This window comes from Sus scrofa, chromosome 1 (genome assembly GCF_000003025.6).
Source record: "Sus scrofa isolate TJ Tabasco breed Duroc chromosome 1, Sscrofa11.1, whole genome shotgun sequence".
NCBI classification, from domain to species: Eukaryota; Metazoa; Chordata; class Mammalia; order Artiodactyla; family Suidae; genus Sus; species Sus scrofa.
The window spans coordinates 191,212,730-191,220,175 of NC_010443.5; the positions used below are offsets into that span (position 1 = coordinate 191,212,730).

At 46.3% G+C, this 7,446-nt stretch overlaps 1 non-coding gene across 1 annotated transcript; it reads right to left on the reverse strand.

Annotated features, from left to right (window-relative positions):
* On the reverse strand, positions 5,836-5,919 carry MIR7-1 (microRNA 7-1). The gene has a single exon (NR_128409.1). It is a non-coding gene; the product is annotated as a microRNA 7-1 (primary transcript).

Genomic DNA, 7,446 nt, shown 5'->3' on the forward strand with positions numbered 1-7,446 from the left:
ATCAGTGCTTATACCCATAAAAACAAAACAGGAGACTCAACTCTTTCTCATTCTTGCAAAAAAAAAAAAAGATTCTTCCCTGGATACATAAACGTCATGGAAAAATAACTGACTCAATCTATCTTTTATTTCTAATAAAAATTTACTTTTATGTGTAAAGATTATTGCTCATATAATAAAATGCTGTATATTTATCATTTGCTCACTTGTAATGCAAACAATTGCAACAAGATCTCAATCCAGAAGGAAAAAAAGTAACTCTTAGAACCTTAGGGGTGACAGAATGTTTCTCCAGAGTTAACAAGTTCAAATTTATATAGTTAATGTTGTGACAGTATAGTCAGGTTCTCCAGAAAATATTGCCAAGCATGAAAATAGATTATGCTAGGATAAAACTCTGTGGCAGAAGTTGAATGGAAATATAAGTTCCAGAAGAAAAAAAGAATGTTGCATGTAATGTAAACAAAAAAATCCAGATTTAGTAAAGGAGAGACTTTATTTGAAAGGATTGGAGGGGGGGATTTACTGCAATAGTGAAAATGTTCTGCTTGCTCCCAAAGGTTAGGCAAAAAAGATTTTCTTTTATAGGGAGGAGTAAATGGGGCTAGAAAGAACAGGATTTGGAAGCAGGAGTGACCAGATCCTATTAGATTAGTAGACTGGGTATTAGATATGGAGATTGTCTTACCGTAAGGCCAGCCTGTTCCCTGGAGGGGTTAAGGAGAGATTGTAAACTGGCTCTGGCTGAGGATGGCCACAGTTCAGGCACCTGGGGAAGAAAAGAAGCTTAACCAATGTTTGGTTAACAAGCATTTTATTCCAACTGATCCGCGGCCCCATCGGTTCAGCTAATCACCAACAAGGCAAAGAATGAGAATTCGGAGTGTGCCAAGCCTCTCAAAGGTGAATAATGGGGGAGTCCAGGAGGCTTATCTCAGTCTTTTGGGATGGAGTGTTTCTTTGCAGTAAATTGTTTATGGAACACGAAAGGATAGGGGGAATTTCTTCACCGTTGCTGTTTTCCAGGAGCACAGGGCTCAGGTAAAATTTAACATTGTCAGAGTTTTTCCAAGTACTTTTTTGTTCGTTTGTTTTTAGGGCTGCGCCTGCAGTATATGGAAGTTCCCAGGCTAGGGATCGAATCCGAGCTGCAGCTGCCAGTCTACACCGCAACCACAGCAATGCTAGATCCAAGCCACGGTCTGCAACCTATACCACAGCTCACAGCAATGCCATATCTTTAACTCACTGAGTGAGGCCAGAGATCAAATCCATATCTTCGTGGATATACTGGTCGGGTTCATTACTGCTGAGCCACAATGGGAACTTCTTTCCATGTATTAAAAAAAAAAAAATTAAAAGTAAAGTAAAAAAAAAGAAAGTACTTTCCATGTTCTTTAAAAATGTTGATAACAAACTGCTATGGTATTTAGACTCCATCGTACTCATTTACAGACACATTTTTTAAAAAGATAATATTTACAACACACTCTGTAACTGCTGATACTTATGATAAAAATATTATCAAGCAAAAAATTTGAAGTTCCACAAGTGTGCGATATGGATGACCCAATACTGGCATCTTGATTGTGAATGGCAGTACCTCCAACACCAACATTTAGGGACCTCACTCTCCCACTCCTGGAGTAAAATTATCTCCTTCTATAAGACCGAGGCTACTCTATAGCAGACCCCTTTGAGCTGGGGCATGACCAAAGCCTTGCCCCTAGGGACCCTGCTCTTTCCCCCTCCACCTTGTCTATCCTTGAGACATAGGACTTGACATGTATTTTGCACTTAAAATCATTATGCCACATTCAAAGCACCATTCTTCCTTCCTTGCATGCCTGCTTTGAGGACTATTCAGGGTGCTACAGGATTCCCACACTGCTGGACCAGGCACAGACATGAAGGTGGGTATTGACCTGGTCATTTTTTGTAGCAGCGGTTCCCTAAGTGCTGGTCCTAAACCAGCAGCCTAGGTGTCGCCTGGAAATTTGTTGGACCTACTGCCTCAGAAATTCAGGGGTGGATGGGGCCCAGTAATCTGTGTTTTAACAAACTGAAAAAGCTGATTAACAGCTTCCTCATGCACAGGCGAGTTTAAAATCCAGTGTGTTAGAGGGTATAAGCTGACACAAATCTGGGAGCCAATGTAAACAATTTACTCATTTTATTCAAGGAAATTTCCCCTCTATTATTATTATTATTCCCACTCTTGATCCAACAGTGACTTTGGACCTACCTTGACACAGATTGGTCCAATGACAGTGATGGTACATTTATACCTTTTCCCAACTCCTGAGATTTTCCAGGATTTTCAGACCCATACCAAGTCTCACATGACTAATTTTTTTAATGGAAAACTGGCAAGATTTTACACAGGGATATTTTATTCTCCACTGTTAATTTTTCCATTCTAGACTAGTTTCTTCACACATAAAGTTAATCTGTAGTTATTCCTCAGTCTTGGCTGAACATTGGAATCGTCTGAGGAGGTTTAAAAATACTGACACTTGGGCCACACCCTGAAATTCTGATGTAACTAGTCTGCAGTGTGACCTGAACACAGTAATTTTTAAAGCTCACCAGGTGATTTTAGTTTGCAGTCAAGCCTGAGAATGGGCACTAAGGCGCAGCTACTAAGGAATCCAGCAGAGAGCGCTGCCTCCCTGCTCATCCTTGGAAAAGCTGCTGGCTGTGTTAACATGATGCAGTTGAGCTAAGGGACCCCAGATGCCAGACCCTTGGATTACCAGCCGTTTTGTGCTCTGAGACTTCTAGAAAGTTACCTTAAGAAGTAGTAAGCTGTCTGTTTTGGTGAGTGACTTGAGGTAAGTCATACGACCTAAGTCTTGGTTTCTGCACTTTTAAAACTGGGAAAAGTGCAAATTTTGTTGTGGCTCAATGGGTTAAGAACCCAGCTCATCTCCATGAGGATGCAGGTTTGAGCCTTGTACCCTTTCAGTGGGTTAAGGATCCGGCATTGCTGCAAGCTGCGGTGTAGGTGTAGCATTGCTGTGGCTGTGGTGTAGGCCAGCAGCTGCAGCTCCAATTTGACCCCTAGCCTGGGAATTTCCATATGCCACAGGTATGGACCTAATAAATAAATAAATCAGGGAAGTGTGGGGGTGGAGGATGGGGGAGGGGGAGAGTTGGTCTACAGTTTTTCCTTAAATATATATTGAGCCTCCTGAACTGGACAAGACACTGATCTGGGGAAGGGAAGGATAAACATTTAAGCGGGATAAAACTTCTACCTGATAATGGAGCCTAATAGATATACATTCCTACTTCAGGGTAAGGGACCTGAGGGTGCCCCAGAACAGGGAAGACAAAAACTATGAGAGAGGAGGCACAAGAGATTACGAGTTAGTGTTTACATATGCCGTTATATATTATGACACTTTGGATTAATTATCATAACAATTTAGCAAGGTAGATGGGAGGAATCCCTTTTTACAATTATGGAAGCTGAGGCCCAGAGATCCTAAGGCACTGCCTCAAGGTTACACAGCTAGGAACCAACCAGAATTGAAACTGGGGTGGGTTGGAGTTCAAAAAAAAGACTCCCTCCCAACCCTCAGGGCGTGCCTCGATTCTTCTGTTCTGCTGCATATCACCGTGGGTGATCTTGTCCATCTCTCAATCAGGAGTGCACCTCACTACCTCTCCAGGTGTTTGTTTCACTGAGGCAGGATCTCTGCCCTGTCTATCTCCATAGCAGCTCTGGATACTGAGAACTGCCTGGAAGAGCACTGACTCCCCTCCCCTTCTCTCCTATCCCCCCAGCACTGCCCTCTCCTGCCCAATCCAGGACCCTTTCCTCCAGTGAAGGGCAGGCACCTGCTGAGTGACACCAATTTGCAGCCTTCTCAAGTGTGAATGAGATTTCTAATAGGACTGGCTGCCCACTGGCTTCAGGCAAGGATGGAGTAAAGGAAATTTAAGAGGCAGGAAATGGGGAAGAAGAGAGCCAGGTTGGAGGAACTGAAGGAGCAGCTGACACTGACAGCCTCTGAGTGAAAATGAAGGGCTGATTGGTTCAGAGAAGTTAAACGCCTGCCAAAGGTCACACAGCCACCAAGTGGCAGAGGCAGGGTGAGCTCAGCAATTGGTTGCATATTTAGGGTCCCCTAAAGGAGTACAATTCCCAACTCAACTTAAATTGGTAAGATGTTTTAATGTCCTAAACAAAACAAACAAAAAAAAAGACTTTCCCAGGTTTTTTTTGCCTCCTGAGGCTGCTGGCCAAAACTTCCCTTCTCTGGCCCAAGGGCCCCAGGAGTTCCTCCTTCTCTGGATTTGAGGAGGGTGGAAATGAAACCAACAACTCTTATGACTTGAACCCACCAAGAAGCCAGATTGGGACTTGAACCCATGGCTTTTTTTAATTAGAATCATTCACCTTGTGTCAAGACTTACTGAAATTCAGGTTCTTTGTGTCTCGGCACAGAGGAATTCCACAAGAGACAAAGTGATAGGCAAGAAATAGATTTATTAAGATAGGACGCTTGTGAGGGATACAACCAGGCAGGCAAAGAAGCTCTGTCTCAAGGATTCTGTGGGCTACGGTTTTATAATCCAAGGAAAGTGGGGAGGGGAAAAGACCACCTTCTTCCTTATCCTTCAAGTAGAGGAGTAGATGTCAGGCTTACATCATTAGCTCCTCTTTCATATCCCATAAGAGTATTCAACCCTATGAGGTCAAACTAGGACTGTGATGGTACTTATTCTAATCAGCAGAAGGGTAGTAATGTATGTTAAATATGTTAAATCATCTCAGGGTTCTGTATAAAGAGGCTCTCCTACTTGGGAATGTCATCTTTTCCTTAAATTCCTGTGCTTGGTCTTAAGGATCATTGTCTTGCTGAACTTGAATGCAGGCCTTGTTTTATCTTTCACTTAATGACATGAGGCATATCTCATGCTTTTATTTATGGTTTTATAGTTAAGCAAACATGCTTCATTCTGATGGATGTCTTCAGTGATCATTAACTTACAGTGATCTCCCAAAATCCCCTAGGTTTCCCTCTCTATCCATGGTCCCCTACTTGGACTTAAATAACTACCTGTGTAACTATCCTACTCCATCCCTATCAGAAGCATACTTAGAAAGGACTTGGGAGGGAATTTGAGCATGTTGCTTGAAAAATCTGTTCCCACTGAGGGTCTTATCACTGGGACTTGGTCCATGGGCAAGGTGCCCCCCCACATGGAGGCATGGAAAAAGGCTGGGAAATGGCTTTTTCGATCTATCACTGCTTTTGATGACTTGGTAGAAGGGCTGGGCCTCCTCACCCCAGTTTTCCCCTGGTGACACCACTGGGCTCAGTGGCACAGAAGCAGCTTCTGAGGCCAAGAAGTTCTATACCTACAAGTCCCACTGTCTCTGCCCTGGGGTAGACAAGGCTGGTTCAGGACGGCCAGGGTCAGGTGTATTCTCCCAGTGGCTGCCAGGGCACCAAGCCTGGTAGGCACCCTGGTGCTGGGCACAAGCCCCTTTGTGCCTGCACACTCCTGGCTCTTTCCTCTGGAGCCCTGGGTAGGGAGGTACTGTATACTGTGGGAGCCCGGCCAAAAAAACAGCTGTTGGAAGAAGAGCAGTGAGTAACTGGGGGGCATTCTCAATCATGTGCCCCACCCTGTCCACTGCTCCCACCTCCACACTCCCCCCCCCCCACACTATAGTCTATCCTGGTTTCTGGAGGAGTCTGCCTGAGGTGTGCTCTTCAGGAGTGTTAACAATGGTTTCTGGAGGTGCCTTCTAGGAGACAGAAGGCACAGGAAGAACGCAGGAAGGAGAGACACGCGGGACGCCTGGCCCGGCTGCAGTGGCCGGCACCATGCGGCAGACTGGGACTTGTTGTTGAGCGCAGTGAGACAACAACAAAATCACTAGTCTTCCAGATGGGGCTGGCTGTCCATGGCCCATTCTGCCAGGTGTTCGGTGTCCTCGGGTCCTCCTGCCTCTAAGCGGTCAACACTCCCCAGAGGCCAACTTGTGTCCCTGCCCCCACTGCCAAGCCCAGCTCCTCCCACCACCTCTCCCCACCCCAGAATTCTGCGGAGCCTTTGCTCGGTTTGGTGGGGAGGGAGGTGCAGGGGGGCGGGGGAAATGTTGTTGCCTTATTTTCTTTTCTTCCGAGTCTTCAATTTTCTATAGTGAACATACTTTCTGAATGATAAGGGGATCTTATTTTTAACAGGAGGAGGTGGGTGGGTGGCTCCTTTCTCTCCTTTCTTCAGTAATCATGAAGTACTGTTCTATCACGGAGAAAGGAAAAAGGAAGAGCTCCAGGTTTTGCCGACTCCTCTCTACCAGGTCCTCCTCCCTCCCACCCCCTCCCCCCAGTCCACAGTCAAGTCCCAGGGTGACACTCCTCCCAGTGCTTACCGAGCCACAACTCAGAACGAAGTAGGGGTAGGGTACTGGACCTAGCAGAACAGAGAGGAGAGGAAGAGGGTAAACGCTGCGGCCCGGGAGAGGGTGGAGCCCTGACCCTGCGCCCCGCCCCCACCCCAGCCAGGCCCAGCCGTGGGCTCCTGGCTTAATTTCCCCAGGCCTGGGCCCTGAAGGAGGAGAGGCAAGGGCCTCTCTGCCCGGTGGGCCTCTAATTGCGCTGGCAGGGCATATCCGCTTCTTAATTAGCCAAAGCCACAATATCCTGGCGGCTCAGGGAGCGCGGCCCTAATTGCATTTCTGCAGCAGCTGAAGGATAATTACCCTTCCCTATTGGTGCTGCTTTTAATTCTTTCTCTTTTTAATTACAAACTCTTCCTCTGTAGCTCAACCCTCCATCCTTGGGCTTGTTCCCTCCACCCAGAGTGGGGAAGGGTTGGCTCAGAGGAACTGGAGGTTAGAGGGATGTGGAGCAGCCTGGCAGCACCCAGTGTGGCGGCCCAGCCCCTTCCAGCTGTCACCTGTGGACAGGTGGGCCACAGAGAACGCTGAGATGTTCTTCTGTGAGGTTGCAAGAGAAGGGGTCACCCTCCCCAGGAGGCTGTTGGGACCTCCTCTCTCCATGCCCCATCAAGATGCTAACTCCGCCTTCTTGATGCTGCCATGCAGGACTGTCCAGTCCAGCACATGTGAGCAACCCTGTGAGCAACACTGACACCAAAGCCATCAAGTGGCTGTCCTGCTATCAACTTACCAGGAGGCCAGGGACTCTTTTTCTGATGATTAAATCCCTGTGCCTAGCAGAGGGCATGGTTCATAGTAATTGAAACTGGCAAAGAGGGAGAGTTCAGAGATAGAATATAATTATGAGGTGTGAATACAATAAATCCATTGTCATATTTGTTTTTCCCTTGCAGTACCAATGAAGATGGACTTGAGCCTGACAGGGACCCCAGTTGTTTTTAACTCTGGGTTGTATGTGGGTTGGAGGAAGATACAAGAAGTGAAGGAGTCTGCTCTAATCTGAGATATGTACCCTGAAA